Below are 23,272 nucleotides of genomic sequence, written 5' to 3'. Positions count from 1 at the left end.
TCATAGCAGAAACGTTGAAAACAGTAGAGATTATTTATTTGGTATTTACTATGATACCTTGCACACATGATCTCTAATCCTAAAAAAAAAAAATCTGAAACATAAACAATATTATCCATGGCTTTGAATGAGGAAACCATGCACAAACTCCCACCACCAGGAAAGGGCAGAACCGGCAAACACTCCAACCCAGGATTGTCTGATGAAAAGCCATCTCTTCAGTGACACCACAACTGCAGCTGTTAAAAATCACATTTTGACAAGAGAAATTCCCATAAGATGTTGAGTGAACACATTTATATACCTGAATAATTATAGCAATAAAAAAAAATAATAGCTAATGTTTTGGGCATTTAGTCTGTACCAAGTCTGGGACAGACAACTTTAAAGGTGATGTTTTAGTTGATCCTCACAACTTTGTACATAAATATTGTCATTGCCTCCATTTTAAAAAAGCTCTACATGTATTATAGCCCTGACTTTGTGTGGGGATAGTGGGTGTTGGAGGGGTGGGTGTTTATTTGTAAGTATATGCATAAAACCATGGATGGTAAATAACACCTAAAACATTCACAAGGTTTACTTTAATGGTGGAATTGAATAATTTTTTTTTGCATTTTCTCTTTTATGCCTATTTGTATTTATTGTATAATATGAACATGTGCCAATTTTATAATCAAAGTAATGTAACCTTTATTTTTTTTAAGAAAAAATAGGTATATCAAGACCTAGGTGAAATAAAAATTAACAAGGTGAAGTGGAGATGATGGAAACTGGGCCATGTTAAAATTTCCATCACTTTTCAAAATAACTGTTCTCAAGACAAGGTAAATATGGAGGGGACTTCAGACATAGTAACAGAATCTGTAGGTAATGGAAACCTAGAAGAAATATTTTGGACCAGGGTTTTTCCTTTGGTAACTTCACATTTTACCACCCAAGCAGCTACATTCTTTTAAGACCAATTCTAAATCCACTTTTGTCATGTGGTAGCCATTTATTCATTTCATTCCAATTTTTATGTCTTCTCTTTTTCTCTACTTTTGTGGATAAGTTGATGTGGAAAGCTCTGAAAATGGTGAATTACAGACACAAATTGGGTTGGTGTAGTTCACAATCTTCAGCTGATTTTACTCTTCTTATTCAAAGGAAGAAATACATTTAAAGAATTCTATTTAAGACGTACAGAAAGATAAATTATAAAACAGAAAGCGAATGGTTTGTAGATTATAAAACCAGGATTAAATGCACCACGATTTGATGTCACAAATAGAGCAGAAAAGCATATGGTAGAGAGATTAAGGACATTATTATTATATGGCACAATATAAATGAAATTACTTTGCAAGTTCTTAATAATTATTCCAGTGTAAACTACATCGGGCAGCCAGAGCTTTTCCAAAAGTCAAAGCTTAAGCTTTACGTTCTCCTAGTTAAAATGCATCAATGGTCCCGAGGAACCCTCAGAATGAAGTTCAAACTCCCTATCATAAGCTGGCCCTTTGCTCACCTCTCCAGCCTCATCTCGCACAATTTTCTCCATGGTTCATGTTCCAACCTTATCTAAAGCCCGGCAGTTCTATTGCAATATTATGATTTATTCTTCATCCTTAAGTTTACGCATTCTGTGCTGCAGCAAATTCCTTGCATCTCTCCTGCCCCATCCTCCATGTATTGTATTACTAAATAAAGGGATGAATGGAAAAATGGATGATTGAGGGATACATTCATTAGCAAGTAGATGAGATACAGGTTCTGCAACTCACTCTGAGGCAACGGGATTTGATAGAAAAGGTGACTAACAAGATGATAGAAATTTACTGCCGATTTTTTTTTAAACGTCACCAATGGGTTTTACTTGTCACCATGAAAAGTCTGAATTTTAAACAGATTCTTGGACTGGGAGCTTATATCCATCCGCTCATTCAACTTTGACATCTGTCTCATCCCCAGTAGCTTTTTCAGAACTGCTACCTTCACTGCGAAGCTCCATGATTTTTCCCAGTTCAAACTTGGGCTTCGTCAGCATTTTCACTTTTCTAATGCAGACATCATGAAGTGGATAAATAGATTGGCAAGCCTCTTCTATGTCTTTTCCAATACTATTTGGAAACAAGTTATTGGCCACTTCGTTCAAGTCATTTGTCTGCACCTCTTGGGTCATGATTTCCATGATCATCCTCCGGATTTGGCAGACCTGTTGATGCTGAGCATAAGAGGTCTTCTGAATCTGATTTTTGTGGGTTTTTAGTAACACCAACACAGAATAGAAAAAGCAAATAATCATCGGTAGTCTTGGCATCAACATTAGCTTCTATTATGGTCTGCCATTTTTTTGACCATGGAGTACATTTTGTCATAGATAAGATGCACGCCATGAAAATTAGGTATGTTTTGCCCTGAACATCCTGAGTAATTAGCTTGAATTTTCTAAATGCAACTTCATCATTCTGCAGATCAGTTAGGCTCACTTCAAAAACATGACCCATGAAACCATTGGATGCAATTTTGGTTCCTTGAGTTCTCATGACTAGTGTTTTCCCAATATTTCTTATATTGAATATGGCTGGTGCTTTCACATCATAGCAATCTTTCTTAGAAAATGAGTGAACCACTTTTTTCTTGGCCCCTTTCTTGCCGCCTTTTATAAGGTGTTTATTCTTGCTAACCACTATGGTGTTGCTCAGAGAGCCAAAAGGCTACTGTCAAATTTTTAAAGGACATAGACATAAACAGTAATAAAATGGTGAGAAAATGGTGTTAGATCCTGCAGTTCATTATGAAATGATGAATGACAAGGCCCTGGGCTGGTAGTGAGTGGCCTGCACAGCTGACACTCACCTAAAGTAATAGAGTAATTAGGTAAAAAGGATGAGGAAAGCAGCTAGAGAATTAGGCAACTGGTGAAATTCTAAGGGGAAAATCATAATAGCACTGAGGTAAATAAAAATAAAACAGAAGTCTTCATCAAAGGTAAAGCTGATATTTTAGAACTGGGGACATTACAAGAGTGCTTTTCTCAGATAAAAAGTACTGTGAAAAAATGTAAAATTAGGACTGGAAATGTTTCTGTATTTGTCATATGGCGCTGTCAACTTGAAATGACGTTAAGACCAATTCTCAATATTACATAAGAAGACCCCACTCCCATTTTTTGAAATGAGAGGAGAAAAGGACAAGCCTAAGGAGCTTTAAAATTTCTTAATTCAAATAGAAGTAAAAAGCTTTTTTCTGTCTTCATTCCTTTGTGTACTCACACATTTACAGAATATAGTACAGAATGTGTGAGAGAATTGCGTTAGATTATTTATTTATTTATTTATTTATTTATTTATTATTAGTTTCAGGTGTACAAAACAGTGTAATAGTTAGACATTTCACCCCTCACAAAGTGATAACCTCCCTCCCCCAGAGTCAGATTGCTCTTTAAGTCTAAGGTTAATTAGCCTTACATTGAAGCTTCCAGCCACTTAAACGTACACATTTGTACTATTGGGCATGGTATGTATTGCTCTACTCTATTTGCATTATTTTCACACTTACATAAAGGAGTGATTTGAGTTTTTTAAGTCTCCTTCATCCTTGCAAATTAAGTGAATCCCACTGATAAAATAACGCTCCATGGTTCTATTTTGAAAATAAAGGCATTAACCATTTCAGTGAAGAACTGGTTAAGTACCAGGATCCCTCTCTATTCAGAGAGGCAATAAGGTATAGTAAGTTATATTTGTTGGCCTGTATGTCTCATGTGGCATTTTTTTTTCTTATAAACGACCTGAGTTCAACCTTGTGTTTTTAATTGGGTCATTATACATTTGTAAGCATGTGCATTTTCTAATAACAGCATGCGAGATGCACTTTAGCATTTATCAAGTAGATCATGCCTTCTGAGGCATTTTGTGACTCTGTATAGCATGGAGAAATTCCTGTTTAATATTAGAAATGTGCGTGTCCTGGTAATCCTGCAAGTTTCAGATAAAATGTTTGAGAAGAAATCTGGTTCTGTAAAAGCATAGAAATTCCATATTTGCTGGGCAAGAATAATGGTGTTGTAACATGGAACATGTGGATGTTTAAGCAAATGCATATTTATGCCTAGAAATAAAATACACTCATTGGGAAATTCACATCTCCTTAAAAATGCACACTCCTTTTACATGCCCATGACTTTATATCATGGAGTCTTATTCACTTAAGTGACAGCAGCCCATAGAGAATTGGACACCTCAAACCAGGTGATGACTAGTTCTAGTAGGAGTAGGGATGGGAAAGCTGTTTGTATTCTTTACAATGGCAAATGAATGGAGCAAAATTAAAAATCTCCAAATAGCCAAGTCTTCTTAAAAAAAAAAAACTACAATAGAATCTTTGACATACTTCCTGCCTTTTTTATATATAGGAATTTGTTCATAATGTTATAATACATAATATCTGTGTGTGTGCGTGTGTGTGTGTGTGTACATGTATATAGTTTAGCTTTCAGCATGTGATGGATTGTAGGTGTGAACTGCACAGGCTACTTTACCCCTCTGCACTTCAAATTTCTGCATCTATGGAATGAAATAATAATGTCTTCCTCATAAGGTTGTTATAGTGATTATATGAGATAAGAGTCACTAAGTGTCCCATAACAAAGTCTGGCACATGACATATGTTTAACAAATTACAAGTATTTAAAAAATTTTTAAACATTATCTTTACAAATGGTGCCCAACAAGGATAAGTGACTTTACTAGGGCTCCATGACTTGTTAGTAATCAGATAAGGATTACTTTAAGATTCCCTTGTTCAAATCCCAGTGAACAAGTCTCTTCTGCAGAAGAATTTAAAATAATTTATATAGAGGCTCCACCCTCAAGGAGGTGGAACACAACACCCCAATCCTTAAGAGTGGGCTGTGCTTAGTGTCTTCCTTCAGAAGAGTACAATATTGAATGAGGGAAAAGAGTAACTTTACGGTGTAGAAACCCAACACACACTACCTCAGCCAGGTGAGGAAAGTCACTATCAACAGCATTAAGTCACATTGATAGTATGTCTTCTCATCTGTGTTATGAGAATAGTGCAAAATGGGACCTTCTGTGGTCTCCTCAAAGACTATATAACACCAGTCTAATCATGACAAAAATATCAGAAAAATCTCAGTTTAGGGATATTCTATAAAATATTGGTAAACACTCCTCAAAAATGTCAAAGTCATAAAAAAACCAAACAAACAAAAAAAAACAAAAGCAAGAGGCACCTATGGAGACATGATGAATAAATGTCATATGGTATCCTGGATGGGATCCTGGACCAAAAACAGAACATTAGGTCAAACTAAGGAAACGTGAACAAAGTAAGACTTTAATTAATAATTACTTGCATAAACAAACACATACACAGAAATCCTGGTGAAAATGTGTACTGCCTTGGGTTTGATAGACGTGAGTGATTATGTTATGAATGGATTTCTCTAGATGTGTTAAAGATATATCAGCTAATTCTGGTATCAAATGAATAATTCTCCCTCTGATAATCTGAGGAACAGCTCTGCTGGACAGTGCTTGCTCTTTAGAGAGTTATTTGTTTTTGTTTTTGTTTTAGCTGAGCCATCCTGCTACCTGTTGGAAGCTCAGCGGCTGCTCAGCTCGGGCTGGACTCGAACCACTGTTGCTCAGAGCTCACACTCCTGAGCGAGCTCTTAACCAACTGAGCCACTCGGCCGGCCCTAGAGAGTTATTTGAAAAGAATACATTTCAACTTTTCAGATCTGAGGAATCCTTTAAAAGCTTCCTGAAATAAGAGAGCTATGGCTTTTTGTACCTGGCTTAAAAACCTGTAACGTTTCCTAATGTTTATGGGTGATGTGATAGTTATATGCAGAAGAGATTATACTTGAGAAAAAACAAAGTCCTACATGAACATATAGAAATGAATTTGCCAGGTCACTGAGAATGCATTGAGTGCAATCTGATGTGTTTTATTACTGTCCTACAATAATGTAAATGAAAAACATTGGTAAATTTACTAATAGCAGGTACTTAATATAACATTACAGCCTCTATAAATGTCTTTCTTCCAGCCCCTTGAGGCTTCAGATTTATATACCTTGAGTAAGAAAGCTTACAATATAATTTTTCTTCCAAAAAGTATATTAATTTCCTTTGTCTATCATTAAAAGTCCAAGTTGTAATAGAACATGAAATCAGAACTATATCATTTTATTGAAATATTTACTATAAAACAAAATATCTTCAAATTTTTATTATATTACATCAGATTTGTAGAGTGTTCTAGTTTTTGAGAAGGGTATGGTTTTGACTTCTATCCTGTAACAGCTATAATGAGCATTACACAAATTGTACACAGATCAATTGTGAAATATTCTCTGCTCATTTAGGTTACAGAAAGTAGTTAAATCTGCATCAGGTTGTCCTATTGGATGCCTTATGAAAAGGTATTTTTAAGATTAGTATGGTGTTATCCATATTGCCTAATGTCAAATCTCATTGCTTGGTAACACATGACAAACCTGTTGTGTGTTAGCTAGGAGCTTAAAAAGTACAAATTGAAAAGCCAGAAATCTGGTTTGGCTTTCCAAAAAAAAAAAAAGATCAATTGCAGTGATAAAATAATTGCATATATTAGGGATGGAAAAACAATCTAGACTTTGGCCAATTTAGGGTTGATTTGTGGGTTGTGTTGTTGCCCTTTTTAGTTTTCAGAGGTAACACAATTAATGGTAGTTTTCTCCAACAGTGTGAGAAGGTTTTGCTTCAAACTTTTCTGTAAAGATAGGCTTTGTGTATGATTAAAGTTCTCTTGGCGCTTGTGCAAAAGGTTTATAAAGTCTGTGGTTAATCAAAATTTGTTCTTCAAGTTTGCATTCAGTAATTTGTTCATTCACTGAGTATTTATTGACTGGTACCATGTATGAAGTATTATACTGAAAGACTGGGTACAAAGATGAACAAAAAGGGACATTATCCCTACCCTCAGAGGGTGTCCAGTTTTGTGAGGAAATAGATATTCATGAAAGGGTCACAGAAATCATTTTACATTCACACAATAAAGAAGAGATAGATACATAGGATAGTGAGCGTATAAAATGAAGGATTGGATTTGGTCAGGATTTGAACTGTTCAGCTACTGACATGCTACAGACACTACAAAAATTTACCAAAAAAAGAAGAAAAGAAAACGCCTAAAGGAAGGAAGGGAGATGACGGAAGGGAGTGAGAGAGGGAAGGAGGTATGAGGAAAGGAGGAAGGGAGGGAGGAAGGACTAAATAAACAAACCCAATCTGTCTATATTCTATGTCTCTCTGTTTATATAAGGGAAACCCTAGAGTTTTATGGTTCTACTCCCCCAAGTAACAAGTGTTTGCTCTGGGTCCTCCCAGTTTCCCTATTGTTGCTTCATGCACACAATCCATAATTACTACTTTTTTTTTTCACCCACTTGAATTTGACTTTCAAACAACTGACAAAACTGGGTGGAGGCAGAGGAAACTGGTTGTGTACACGTAGCCCACGTGTGCCAATTCAGTAGGTAAAATGCTCTAACGAATACCTTGTTATTTGATCTCAGTTGGAGGGTTTCCTTCCCCTTACAACCGGTTTCCTATGCTATTTGAGGAGTTTACATTTCAGGGTTCAAGAAACGGTAAAGGACTCTTTATTTACTGTTGCCAAACGTTGGCCGAAATATTTTTTCAGTGATGTTATTAATGCATATTCAGAAGGAGCATGTTGGAGGCTCACCCCACTAAGCGGCATCCAGCTTTTTCAAATATGTCCAATGTGGGCAGGGAGAGGTTCTGAAGTAACTGTATTCTATAATGTTACAGATAAAGACCTGAGTGTTTGGGGAAAGATTCTCCCCAAAGCTCACTTGGATTCAGTTTCTTGTGGGTGGTTAAACTGAGGGCCACAGTTCTTGCCAGATAGGCCTCTCCAACATGCAGCTTACTTCATCAAAGCATGAATGCCGAAAGGCAATACAGAGTCTACTAGGAAGCTGGAAGTCACACAAGTGACATCTCATCAATTTCACCATAGTTGATTAATTAGCAGCAAGTCCTTCAATCCAGCTCATAATCTAGGAGAAGTTAGCCAGGTATGTGAATTTTAGGATACAGGGAAGATTGGGTGCTATCTTAGAAGCCTGCCTACCAGAGGGGTAGAAATGGAAATTTTACTTTATGAGTATAAGGGACTGAGAGGAAAATATAGCCTAATTTTAATTTTTATTTTTCAGCATTCAATTTATGATTTCCTTTCTCTTTACTAGTTGTTTTTTTGGAGGGGAATTAATTCGTTAGTTGGTTGTTTTATGCTTGCTATTAGTTTATAGATTGTGAGAAATAAAAGCTCCTTTAAAAGTTTTAACCTTTTTTTACTTATATACAATGGAACATTACTCAGTCATAACAAATAATGAAATCTTACCATTTGTAATAACACGGATGGACATAGCGGGTATTATGCTAAGTGAAATAAGTCAGACAGAGAAAGACAAATACTATATGATCTCACTTATATGTGGACTCTAAAAAATAAAATAAATGAACAAACAGAAACAGACTCATAGATACAGAGAACAAATGGATGGTTGCCAGATGAGAGGAGGGTTGAGGGATGGGTTGAAAAGGTAAAGGGATTAAGAAGTACAAATTGTCAGTTATAAAATAGTCACAGGGATGTAAAGTACAGCATAGGGAATATAGTCAATAATATTGTAGTAACTATGGATAGTGCCAGGTGGGTTCTAGACTAGTCAGGGGGAGCCCTTCATAAATTATATAAATGTCTAACCACTATGTTGTTCAACTGAAACTAATATAAAATAATACTGAATGTCAACTGTAATTGAAAAAAAAGTGTTAACCTTTTATTGGAGTTATATTGAATATATAGTTCAACAGCATCAGTAAATTATTTTTGTGTGTCCTATTTGTGATTCATAATCCTTTTACTACTAAATGACCCTCCAAACCAAAGAATCCCGATTTATTCCTTTATCTGTATAGCCGCAACTGTGAAAACCGTATGAGCACCTGTGGGATGGGACATGTGTGCCCGTAACCTCAGCTGTAAAGATCGTATGCATTTAACCCCTCATTTTCTAAATTTCACTTTGCTATCTGCTCTAAAGACTTCATCTGTAAATGTATACTTTTCATAGTAATACTATGACCCAGTATTTTTTGTATGGCTGGACCAAATTACCAAGTTCATGTTGGCTTTTCCATGGGAGGCTTGTTTCGTGTCCATGCTACTGATAGCCAACCTGGGCAGAGATGGTACTGAGAAGTCCTAATAGGACCAATTTCAGCTGTGGCCTTCAGCTTTTGTATGTTTCTTCTCTCTCTTCACATTATCATTGCCAAGGTCATTGTCATTGTCATTGTCAGTATCAGCTAAAAGCGTGCACTTACTTTGCAATTAAGCAATAAAGTGCTGATAGTTTACTTAATCTTCATGAAAATGGAACTAGACATAACCTGCACCATTTGTCCTCCTGAAGTTTTATAATCCAAGGCAGAGTTGTCATATGGTCATTGTACAGTTAATGAATTAAACTTTGACACATAATTGTTCTTAACTAGTGGTTTATTTATTAAACTGGCACCTCCTGCACGTGTTTACTGTGTTCTTCCATATGAATATAAATAATTCATCTGTTGACTTATTTTAAATGTAGGATGATATCGGAAACATTTTGTATTTCTCATGTGTAGAGAAAGCCCCGTATGTCACCAGTATACATCTACTTATATATTTATTCATTCATTTATTTATGAAAATAGAACCATCAATAAAGCAAAATATAATTAGCATCCCAAATTTATTGACTATTTACGTTATACTTTAGCCACAACATGTACCCCATTTGAATATAGGTAAAAAAAATAACCAGATTCTAGAGGATAGGCTTGGTAACATTAGCCCATAATATAGTGGGGTTGTGCAATGATTTAAAAAAAACAAAAACATTGTGTTGATGCCAAGACATCGCTGATTGTCAGCAGCAGCATTATTTTAGGTAAAAACATAAAAATAACAGTACTGCCACTTCAGCTATGATACTATAATTTTATCATCCTATACTTTGATCAAGATGAATCCTGACTTGGAGAAGTTAAAATGCTGTATCATTGAATCTCAAGCTGATTGAGAGTAATAATTCAGGGATGAAGAAACACTGAGTTGCTTTAAGCGTACGAGTGTACCGTGAACATTGACATGTGTTCTGCTGCTTAGGGTTTTTAATAGTAGTGCTTTTCACTGATATTTAATTTAGATTTGTCCTAGTGTCACCTGAGTTTCTCAAACTTTCCCATTGAAATGCTCATGAGTAGAGAGAGAATAAAACCCAAGAGTTTGCATGTATAGCCTGAAATGATTTAGCCCCACAGAAAATTTGTAAATATTAATCTGACAGTAAGAAATAAGAGAAATTGTGAATTTCTCTTAATGTAATAGAGTGCTTTTATTTACATATTTTTAAATAAAATTAACTTTCAGAAATATGTGTTTTTCCTGTGGCTTTGTGTGTCCTAGGCATATGGCAGTGTGCCTCTGAGGTTCAAGTACCCTGGGAGACTCAGGCAACCAGAGGCCATATATAGACTTAGCAAAGGATCTTCATGATTTTTGATTACTCAGAAAAATCTGACAAAAGGCCAAAAATAAATTGTTTAGTCTCATTAAAGAGTATTAACATGAATTTTCTGCATTGGACTCCATCCAGACAAGGTCTACTTGTGAAGAGTTATGTCTATTAGGATTTAACTGAAAATGATATCTAAATGAGAGAAAACTGTAATGGCCTTGTTTGATCATAAAAATCCCCTAAAATTGAATTGAATGTTAGTTTTCCTCCCTACCCCTTGTGCGTTAATCAGGCAGCACAGTGACTGGCACATAGTATTCTCTGCATATCTTTTCTGTGTATGTGTTGCAGAAATATTTCTTTAAAAAGCCTTTCATTTTCTAGCAAGGATTTACATTGACCCTAGTTAAGCAGTGGCAGAGTTACGTTAAGAACTTCAGTTGTTCATTTGTCCGACAGCAGAGAGATGCTCACTCATGCACAAATGTTACAGTTATAATTCACTGGTTTAACCTATTTTTGCTATATTAATTCTATTTTATCTTTAGTTTTGTTCATATCGCCCAAATAGGCAGTCAGTAGCCCTTTTGTATGCCTCCAAAGACATGGTCTGTAGATACATCTCCTGCTTTGACCTTCCACCCCTGATCCCACCCCTACCCTTATCGCCACTCCTCAACCTTACCCTCTTCCTCCACAAAAAAAAAGGATTGGGAATCTCTGCAGGCTGCTATAGAATATGCTCATAGATACAGAATTAAAAATAAGCACTTTACACTTCACCGTATTTTGGAATTGTTGATCAATTCTACTTGGGAGATTTCTATAGCGTTTCACCAGATTTGCACTGTGAGAGACTGAAAGGTGTCCGTGCCCCTTGAATGAAGCCATTACACTGTGACATGATCGTCCAAAGCAAAGTGGTAAAATGACAGTGACACTTTCTGCATGTTTTCACAGGGCAAGTCGAATCTGCTGAAAATCATGCTGGAGTCCATGAAATTTATGACAGAAGTTTTTAGTACTTAGTCACCAAACATGCCTTTGTTCTCTTTTCATCTATTTCTAAAACAAAGGGCAGAATATTAAAAATGCATTTTAGAGTAAATTTACATTTTCATTCAATTCCCTGTTATTGTTTATTTGATGTGCCTTTGGAGCCTGTCTTTTTTTTTTTTTTTCCCTCCCAACTACAGTGACATTCTGGAAAAGCAATCAAGCATGTTTTCAAAGGTCTAAGACTATACACAAGACATTATTTATTTTGTGCAACTGGTTTGACCATGCAACCAAGTGGCCTAAAACTTGTATTGTTTAATGTAAAGTGAAACTGGTCATTTTTGAGTTATGGAAACTGAAATTGTTATCAACATTGGTAGTAGGGCAGAGTGGGTTTTCTTATTCATGCCCAGTTCCCATATACTATGGGAACTATGGGTTGAATTCTAATCAACTTCTCATTTTGTTTTATTGATTGAAAATGTTTTACTTAATTAAAGTGTTTCATACTGTATCCCATGTAGTTTCCGGGCACATGGACAAGTTTGCTCCTTGAGTATAAAATACAGCCAAAAATTACTCCCTGGGAGATTAGAAAAGAGAGAGAGAGTGAAAAACTGGTATGCTGAAGTCCACATATCTAGAGCTCTTAGAATAAACTGAGGATTCCAAAACACATGAACTTGCTGAACAGAGCTCAAATTCTCTTACATAGAGTTATAAGTACTAGCTTTAAAAATTTGACTATCTTGGGTTTCAACTTGATAACTATGTGATGTTTTGCTAGTTACTTAACCCTTTTGGGCCTTGATATTATCATATATCATATGTAAAGGTAAGACAATAGAATTTATTTGATAGGGTTATAGGGAAGATTAAATAACATAATACATTCATGGCAACTAACATATTAGACCTCTTAGACCCAGGTTCATTGTGTTCAGTATTTATTTGGTGAGAGAAACTTTTATAAAAAACAATTTGTCTTCTTTCTTTATATTTATAATAAGGCTATATTGTTGCACCAAATATAACATTTTGATGCATTTGTATTTTTCCTTTAATACTTTCTTGCTCCTTAGATACAATTAGTCATTTTAATTCACTAGGATAGAGAGGTTATCTACTAGATAGTTGCAAAGTCTTGTTCAAAGTGTAAAATTTTTTTTTCTTTGTTTTAGTTTAGAAAATACTTTATACTTAATGATACTTCTACTTTTTGATTAGAAGCATTGCCAACCTATAATTGGGTCAAAAGAACTCAAACTTTCTTTTGACAGGGACAATCCTAAGAACTTATGATAAGCTTAAGTTTATCAATGTCACAAGCCAAGTTCACAAGTCATGTTTTCCATTAGTAGTTTTTATGTAATACATTCAAATAGGGAAATGGCAGTTATTGGAATCTCAAAGATAAATAAAGTCATTGTTTATTCTTGTATATATCCTGCATGCTACATTATGATCATAAAATACTCAATCAAGTCCAAAAGGCCAAGGAGCAGACCATTATAATTAATGTCAGAAACATCAGTCAAATCCTGTTTATCAATACATACTAGAATTTCAACTACACATGGACAAGAACTGTTCTAATCCCAACTTGGCCTTCACTTACAGAAACTTGAAAGTAATCATTGGACAGAACAGAAATCAGATGTTCTTCCATTTTATTTTTGGTTTCACATTCAGTACGATTAAAATTTTCAGTAAAGAAAAGCTCTTATTAGATAAAGAAAGAGCTGAAATAGATTCAGTTACTAATTGACTTCCATCCACAGAATCATTGCCCTAAAAATAATTCCATTTTTTTTCTCCCTCTTTGGTGTGTGTGTGTGTGTGTGTGTGTGTGTGTGTGTGTGTGTGTGTGTGTGTGTGTGATTTCCTAAATAACTAAACTTCTTGGGAGGCATATTGAGTGGTTCAAACTTCAGACAATGAAGTAGATTACTTGCTTCTGGTAAAGAGCCTTATCCACAAATTAATAGTTTCAGTTGACTGAGACTGTGAGATGTAAACAACTCAGCTTGCTGGTTTCAGGTTTAGTGGTAGAGCTGTCAGTTGTACTTTGCTACTTACCTCTCAGAAAAGAGAGGTTGGGGTCAGCAAAGATTTATTTATTTTAAATTTTGCTTACTGGCACTAATTTGGACCGATTAAGATCACTTTTCACCTCACCAACCACAAAAGAAGCCTCATGTGGAAATATGAATTAACCTGATGATCATATTAGTTTATTCCAGGGATGTTTAATTCCCCTAAAAAAAATGGCACCTTGGTTAGTTGGCTGGCAACCTCACCCCTAAGCATAACTTGGTTGGCTATGACTGTTACAGCGTAATCATTATTATGGTGATGGTCATTATTTCCAAAAATTGTAAGATACATAAGCATGTGGCAATTATTTTCTTTTGCTTTCTCTGCATCAGTTACTGGGAGCATCTTATGCAGGGGTTTCAGACTTATGTACACAACTCTATGCAGTGATATGTGTGTATTAATGTATAATAATCTAATGAATGTATAATCTATCATAAATATGTGTGATAAAGATTGTCTAGAATTTTTTATTATTCATCACACTAGTAAAATTATATTAATCACATGAAATTAAAAGAACATGAAATTAAAAGAACATATGACAGAACTGTACTGTATTGTATTGAGGAAACATCTCATTGGCTCAATATAGAAAGCAAAGTAATTTTCATCATAAAAATATTGCTTTATTAAATGCTCTCTTGATCAAACTCCTGGGGAAACAGGATGCTCAAAATAAGTATAACTCATAGATTTGTATTTTATTTTTTAGATTTGGATGTCTAGGTTTCATATTTCTATTTTTTTTAAAAGTAAATGTTATATCATATATACTTTGAGACTTGTATTTTGGAAAAATGCCATGAAAGTGGTAGGCCACATTTACCATTCTTATTCCAAGGCCTTGAGAAAAATTATGCAAGCAAGTTTATTGTGTATTTCACCTTCTCCTCTGCTCAGTGTTGTGTAGGGTGATTTATCTTGTTTGTAGAACTCTCAAACACTTGGGAAGGTTTGGGGGAAGAATTTGGGCTAGATAGCTAAAGAGTTCAAGTTCAAAGATTTAAGTAAATTTGTATTTTGAATCAATATGACTTTTAGTCATCCATAAATGATTTAAAAGAGAAGTCAAAAACTTATGACCTTCTCTACGTCTCAATTTTTAGAATAGGACTTTTGACTTGAGATGCTTTTTATTCAGGCCTTGAACCTAGAATACCACTGAGCATGGAGTTTCTTTTTAAAGATAAATATGCATGTGGAATGTTGTTGCTACAGAAAAGATTATGCAAACATCTCAGCTTTGCTCAAGACATCCAAGTTCATAGGAAACTATTTGTGACTTCAGCTGCTACCCAGCTTTCTGTTTTAATGTTGGCCAAATAATGTTTATTTGACCTAATTATAATAGCACAAAAAACATTTTTGAACCTGTAAGATTTTTAAAAAATTCTGTTCATTTGAAGGAAGGGCACATTGAAGCCCCTTGTTAATAGGATGCTGCTGCTCTTCCATCAGCTGATGTACTGATGCACACACCGTGTCTTGGGTACATTTCGCATGATGGACAGAAAACCAATGAAGATCAACTTTCGACTTTTTGTTCTTATAAAAACATGTGTTTACCGCTTCATTCCAATGCCAAAGTCATGTCGTGTAGGTTTAAGCCTGTCTGCATGCTTGAAAATGTTGATGAAAGAGACTAATAAGGAGGGACGTTCTCCAACCAGATTCTTTCTTGAAGATGAACAGCTTGCTGTGAATTTAGTCAGCCCCACTGCCTCTCTTATTGGAGATATTTTACTGTAGGTTTGGCCATAGGTGAGGGATAATTTACAACAACCACAGGAAATTTGCAAACTTTACCCACAATGACTCATGAGGAGAGGGCAGGAATTACCATAAATGTCCATTTTCTTATTAATAAACTCTCTTTTGAAACACTGTGCCCCATTCCAAATATAAGTTGTTTCACCAAGGTCCGTGATGCAAAAGCTTTTGTATTTACTTGACCCTTAGTCCTAGAATGGAAGGTTAGGGTTAAACCGTTTACCCACCACGTTTCCAGGGAGTTCAGTGATAGTTATTAATCATAGGATGTCGGAAAACAGAAGACACTTGCTGGAAATGTAAGCAGAGAATTCAATTAAGATATTTAGCAAATGACTTTGTGGTTAGAGTATTAGTCACTTGTTAGTTTAATATATGAGACAGCTCCCCCTAAAATTAGATAAATACTGATGTGGAAGTTTAAACTATAAACCAAAGAAGTGTGCTACAACCTCCAAATATTAATAAGTAAAGTTACAGAAAAAATTTTTCTATATTTCTGAAGTATTCATAAAAAAGATAAAGAAAGGACCTGCTGTGCAATGAACTTTTTTTTAAATTGAAGTTTATTGGGGTGAAAATGGTTAGTAAAGTTGCATTGGTTTCAGGTGAACAATTCTGTAATTCATCATCTATATATCACAACAAAAACTCAGAGACAGGCAATGAACTTATTTTGAACCAAAGAAGGTCCTGTTGCTAAAACTCTCCTGCTATCTTTCTAATCATCCAATCTCCGTGAAGGGGAGGGGGCTCCACAGTGAGGTAGCAAGACATCTGGGAGCTATTTTTAGGCCGAGTAAAAGGCTTCTGAGGGAGTATTTTGAGAAGGTGGGTAGAGAAGAAGATGTATGGGAGCCAAAGGTCAGTGGGAGAGGGTGGGACCTATTTGCAAACCACTTCATTTTACAAGCACAGGCAAGGTTTTGGGAAAGTACACCCTAGCCGTTTACACCTCTTAGACGGTCCTCCCATGGTATGTTTTTTGCCTTCTGGACAAGAACATACAGATGTGTATTTTACACACCACTTTAACCCTAGTGCAGATGTATTTGTTTTTTTTTTTTAAAGACAGGAAAATGAATATTATACTAAATTAAAGAGCCAGAAACAACTTTAGGCACATGAGATTTGTCAGAGAATCCTGACATCCCCATCTCGAATTCAAGCCCTTCCAGAGTAGTAAGTTAGATACTCAGAATTGTATATTATATCTCAATCTATTAGTGTGTTGTTTAGGTTGGCTAACAAAGTATGGAATACTTCTTTAGAGCAGAAAATGTACTATTTTCTACTTGCAGTGTATTTCTACAGTGTATTTCTATACATGCAGGAAGGCGTGTCTAGCTATCAGTTTACTCTAATAACTAAAAATAATAAACAGTTGAAGGTTTCTATCAAGGTGCCTATAACACTACCAGATACTCAAAAGTGACAGCAAACTGGCTCAAAACTTGCACTAAATGACTTGTCTGGAGATTGATATCTAATGTAACAAACAGAATAGTCAGTCTTGTCAACTAGCAGCATGTCTTGAGATAGAATCTAAATGATGTTGATAACATCTCAGAAGCCTAGTCACCATCCCCACAAAACCCCTTCACAACTATTGTATATTTAGGCTGTTTAAGGTCATTCAAGTGTATCTATTACAAAAAAAAGGGGAGGGGGGACCAGCCAAGTGACTCAGTTGGTTAAGAGCTCCCTTAAGAGTGCGAGCTCTGAGCAACAGGGTCACCGGTTCGATTCCTGGCCTGAGCTGAGCTGCCGCTGAGCTGCCAACAGGTGGCAGGATGGCTCAGCTAAAAAATAAAAATAAATAAAATAAAATAAAATAAAATAAAATAAAATAAAAAGGACCAGATTGTGGACCACATTATAAAAGTAACATGCTATGCTCCGTTCTTTTCTAAACCATTTGCCTTGGAATGCATCACCAGTGAAATAAAAACCAGAAGGAACATGATGAGGAGTTGGACTTGGGGCGGTTGTTCCCTGTTTTTCAATTAATGCCTCTTTTTCCATAAGTAGCAAGTCTTCATTACTGAAAATTTAGACTATATGGATAGGCTAAAAGAAATTCAAATCACCAGCCATAGCTATTCTTCACACCTTTTTTAAGTACGCTGCCAAGTTTTTTTTTCTTTACAGAAGTATACATTAACTCCAACAATAGGGTAATTTTATATATAGTGTCTCAAATTCTGTTTTTTTATCCCAACAATATACTATGTACTTTTTTTTATGTCAAGAAATATACTTTGCCATCTCATTATAATGGGCAGTTAAAATTCAGTTATTTAAAGGCATTCCACTTGACCCAATCATGTACTCTTGCACATAGATGTCTAGCCAATTTTTACACAGATAAAGAGTATTGCAATGACCATCTTTGTAAATAAATTAAGTATCTATCATTAATTATTTTTCATCAAAATTGTTGGAAGTCAAATTTCTTATCAAAGATATTATAGAGAGGTCCAAAGACCTCTTCAGACAATCTGTGGCCAATGAATATATACTCACATTAGCATTATGTGAGAGCGACCACTCCTCAGCAAGCATAAATACCACACATACAGTTTTACAAGCACTAGGCACCATCATTTTAAAAATTCATTAATCAGTAATCTGTTGTCATTTTTGGATGTAAAGTTATAGTAAATTTCTTCCTATGCAGCCAGTTCCAGTAAGGGAAAATAGGTCCCTATAAGTTCTTCATCATAATTCATTTACTAAACATTTTCAGAATGTCTATTGTGTGTTTAGTGAAGACCTAGTGAGTGGAGATTTCCTGGAGGAAGATGACTAAGAATGGAACCAGCATTTATTGAACCTGTACTATGTGTCATATTTATTTAATCTCATTTAATTATTACAAACATCTGGCAAATAAAACAATACTCTCTCCATTTTTTGAGATGAGGAAGCTAAAGATCTTGGAGGCTGGGCAGTTTATGCATGTTCACACAATTACCCAAGCTAAGGTGGACTGGGAGTCAGTTTGGCTTGATGATTCATGGTCTGTCCACAAGACCTTAAATGTAAAGGACAGAGCAAGTTTCATGGCTTACATTGTCTTTTATTTCAGTTTTCACTTAGAGGCAAGAAAATCTAGTACACATCTCCATCCATGAAAAACAGTATAATGTATATTATATAAAATATAATGTGTATGGTAAGTGTTGTGTCAGAATGCTTGGTGAGTTTATTTTTCTAAATGTTAATACCCTGTCCTATTCATTTTATAAAGAACTTGATATCGCTAAGGTACACGCACACACACACACACACACACACACACACACACTCACATACCTATGTATATATATTTAAATACATATATATATATATATATATATATATATATACACACACACATATATATGGTATAAAATAGATATTTGGGATTTAGGAAAACAAAATAAAGATAGAAAAATAGGATCAGCACAGTGAAATACACACTATATAGTTCTTTAAAATTGCTAATGGCCTATTAAAATTCAGACAAAATTTTCTGGCAGTCAAAGGAAAAGGTAAACACATCAGGTGTAAGGATTTAGCACTTCAGGAGCAATATATGTTCCCTGATACTCTCAAGTGAGGGATCTAAATAGAAAGGTCCTCCATGCTGCTCAACAAAGGATCACCGTAGGCATAGGATAACTCCCACAACAGCATCCCTGTTATAATGAGTTTTTCTTTTCTATTTTCCCATTAAAATGCCCTAGTTAGAACCTCTCACAAATCACTGTTCAAATGATTTCTAAAATAACAAGTTCCATGTTTAAAGGAGTCACCCATTTCAGTTGTTTTGAGAAAATGTGAGATGCATAAATGTCACCATGTAAATACAGGTTTGTTTTTATAGTACTAAGGTATTTACAAGGTTATTAACAATGAGCCAAAGCCTTCTATTGATAAAAGCTCTCCCTTCATTATAAATGAAGCTCAATATTCATTAAAGCTTAACTCCTTTAGGGCCAGGATATTCGTTGGCGATATCACACCAATAATCAGAAAGTTAAAAAAAAATTGTGTGTGTGTGTGTGTGTGTGTGTGTGTGTGTGTGTGTGTGTGTGTGTAAGTTGTGGGAGAGCAGTTCCTCTCACTTTTATTCTCCTTCCTGTACCTGGACTCCATGTACGGTCGATGTTCAATTGATGTCTACTGTTGGTAATTATTATTTAGGAAATAGATGGTCAGAAAGAATTAATGCAAATCCTAGAAGTGTTAAGTATTTCTTTTTTATTTAAGATCTGTACATATGAAGATACTTTCTCTGGCTCTAATTAGAGGTGTGACCATAAAGAGTGAGGAAGGAGATTAACATCTCGTCAAATGACTTTTCCCTAAATGAGATGTTACTTGAAATGAAAATATCATGGTGCATTTACAGAATATTCTAGTAAATATGCAGAAGGCAGTCATAAAATTTCTCATTTGTAACATGGCACTAACTGCATGGTGCGAATGTGGGGATTGAACAAAGTAAAGCAAGGGAAAGCAATTAGCAGAGTGTCAAGCAGAGTTAGTGCTCAATAAATATGATTTATTCTACTGTTACCGGCACTGCTAAAGCTTTAATATATTTCTATAATTTCTTGATTTAAAATAGGCGTACATATGTGTATATACCCCTTCCCATTTTCATATTCTTGGCTACACCTTGGAAATATTTCATTTGAGTCAAGCAATTTTTCAGCCTATTTTTCCTTAAAATAATATTAGACTTCGTTTTGTTTGTTTTGGGTGATTGTGCTTTCTTTTTGGATGCTCTTGGCAATTTCATGTGTGCTTGTTATTCTGATCCAAACCTAGGAGGAAAATATCCTACAACACTGCATGATTTACAAGACCACACAGTGATTTATAAGAGTTCCCCCCCATAGAGCTTTTAATGGTGAAAACCCATCTATATTGCTGTGTCAAGAAATCACCACCTTTATCACATACCACAGACATAAATGAACCATATAAAAGCAAATAATCCTTAACTCCTCTACAGGAAGCTTGAGCAGGATTTGAGCTTTAGCAGATGCTTAGAATGTGTAACTAGCTATAGAAACCATGAAACGTGGATACTAACAAGAAGTAATACAGATAGTATATCTAGTGCAATGGCTTTAAAATCACTTTTTAAACATTGAAACCTTTTTAACAATAACTAATATCCCATATGGTTCCTCTAAGAACTCAAGTCATGTTTAGTTCTATGTTAACTTTACTTGGATTCAGATGGGACACTTTTGCCATGTTATAATCATGTGCTTTAAATCAAAATGCTAATTAATCTATGCATTTTTATAGTCTAAGGATTTTAACAATTACTGATTTTTGGAATCACTCTTAAAGCCTGAATTTTAAAATTGGATTTTTAGTCTCTTCTAAACTTTGTAAGTGTGTCCACATTATAACAAACTGAAACAAGGTCATTTCAATGCAAAGAAAATTATTTCATGCATACCTAATTTTTCATATATCTAATCTTCTAGGGTAAATGTGCGAAGATATACCTAATGTTACTAGACTTATGTAAGCTAATGAATTTAAATAATTAGGAAAAATGCTTTGTACAAACTAAGAAATTAATAAATGTAACAACATGGCCTAAATTTGAAACTGTTTTAGCCAAATGCAAGAAGTCATGCAGGAGTTGAAAACATGTTGATTTTAAGCTAAAAGTACATGATCTGATACAGAGGTAGAGAAATAGGACTTATTTATATTATGTAACAGGTTAAGTATATTCCCATATGAGTAAATTTTGTTCAGGCACCAGTATCCAAACACTACTACTTACCTGTTCTGTCATCTTTGGGTCCCAGAATCTCAAGTGAAACTCTTGATTTGGGGTCATGCTCTTCTAATACATTTTTCCTTAAGAACATCAAAAGCTTTGTTTTCTTTTGCTGTATTAATAAAGAATTTATAAAGCCAGCAAAAAACTCTACCTACACTCTAGATTGAATGATATAGTTCACTAAATGGGTAACTACTTTATGTCATATATGCAAATAATAGACCCAAAGCATCTCCAAGGAGGGAGTCTGTGGTGACATAATGAGTAGAATAATAATTATTATTGACAGTTTCATTGTCACACTGAGCACTATTAACATTAAATAAGAATGTTTCATGAAATCATAGCAGTACAAAGGATTACATATACATGTAGCAGTTAGACATATCCACTTCTCCTACTCTGCTCTATTTACAACTCATCAGGGAAGAAATCCTGTTTTGTTTTTATTCCCCACTTATATAGGCCCTCTAGCAGTCCCCAGATCATCCTCATTTCAAGAACAGACCAGGAGCATTTCTCTTCAAGGTCGATTCATGCTGTACCTGGATATTTTGGCTCCAGTGTAGACCATCCCCAGATAGGGATGATGAAAGAATGATGTACGTAGAATACTGGGACCAATGATAGGGAGATAAAGTGTGTCTATTAATGCTAAGGACCAACAGTGATGATACTTGAAATGGGAATTGACTGTGATTATTCAAAACATCACCGGCTAGTAAATCAACCTAGAAAACAAACAATAAAAATTAGTCACTTGAAAGAGTATAAACTAATGATTAGGATTTTCCAGGCACTTTTACGTATTTCATCTTCTTTATTGCACTTAAGCCTTGCCTTTCTATGTAGTAGATGTCATTGGCATCTTCTAAATTGGGAAACTTGGTGACAGAGTAAATTACGGTCTCCAAGTGGCGTTGCTAACATGTGACAGACACAGGACTCCCCCATGTGCGTCTGATCCTGATGGTTTGCCTTTGCATTGCTCCATACTGCCTCCCTCCTTGGCCTCAAAAGGCAGAAAAGTGGGCTGTAGGAGCCAGGATATCTGGATGTCTCATTCTGCCCCCACCACTTACTAACTGGGTGACCTGGGAAAGCTATACTTACTCTCTCCATGCTTCAGGTTTCTCATTGGCAAAGTGAAGATAATGATAGTCTCTGTCTCAGAAAATGTGGCAGGTTAAATAAGTAATATGTGTGAAGCACTTGGAATTACATTGGGTACGTAGTAGATACTCAACAAGCATGTGTTATTATGATCTTATCTATCATTGACTCGGTAACCTCTTCTCTGTTACCATCACCACTTTCCTCCTTCACTGTGTGATCATCTCTCTCTCTTTTCATGCAGAAAGATTTACTGAGCCCCTATTTTGTGCCAAGCACTTTCTAGGAGCTTAGACTATATCGGTGAACAAAAAGCAAAACAAAACAAAAAACGGATCTTTATCCTCATGGATTTGCATTTTAGTTGTTCTTGGTAGATGAGATAAACAATCAATAATAAACATGTAGTATGCTAAAGGATAGTAAGTGCTATGGAAAGAGAAAAAGTACAGTAGAGTAAGTTTAGCAAGTTATGAGCAGTGTGAGGCATTTAAAAATTAGTATTATTTCAGACTTAACAGAAGAGTTGCAAGAATAGTACAAAGAACTTTCACATACCTTTTACCCCCTTTACCAAGACACACCAATTGATTATACTTTGTTCCTTTGCTCACTTTCTCCTCCCTCCCTCCTAGCCTCCCTCTTTCTCTCTCTCTCTCTCTCTCTCTCTCTCTCTCTCTCTCTCTCTCTCTCTCTCTCTCNCTTCCTTCCTTCCTTCCTTCCTTCCTTCCTTCCTTCCTTCCTTCCTCCCTTCCTCCCTCTCCCTCTCCCTCCCTCCTTTCTATCCTTTCTTCCTTCCTTTCTCTACAAACATATAGGGGTATACAGATTTTTTCCCTGAACTTGTGGAAGTTGAAGACATTGTGCCCCTTAACTTCTAAATATTT

At 35.3% G+C, this 23,272-nt stretch overlaps 1 protein-coding gene and 1 pseudogene across 2 annotated transcripts in view; one reads left to right on the top strand and one right to left on the bottom strand.

Annotated features, from left to right (window-relative positions):
• The window catches only part of ANGPT1 (angiopoietin 1), a 254,882-nt gene that overhangs the window by 18,263 nt on the left and 213,347 nt on the right, over window positions 1-23,272 (top strand). The window lies entirely within an intron of this gene.
• LOC109375008 (40S ribosomal protein S3a pseudogene) lies at window positions 1,883-21,329 on the bottom strand (annotated as a pseudogene).

Source organism: Hipposideros armiger, unplaced genomic scaffold (genome assembly GCF_001890085.2).
Source record: "Hipposideros armiger isolate ML-2016 unplaced genomic scaffold, ASM189008v1 scaffold_889, whole genome shotgun sequence".
Lineage (NCBI taxonomy): Eukaryota > Metazoa > Chordata > Mammalia > Chiroptera > Hipposideridae > Hipposideros > Hipposideros armiger.
Note: the sequence above shows the minus strand (reverse complement) of the source record. Positions and strands in the feature narration are given on the sequence as shown.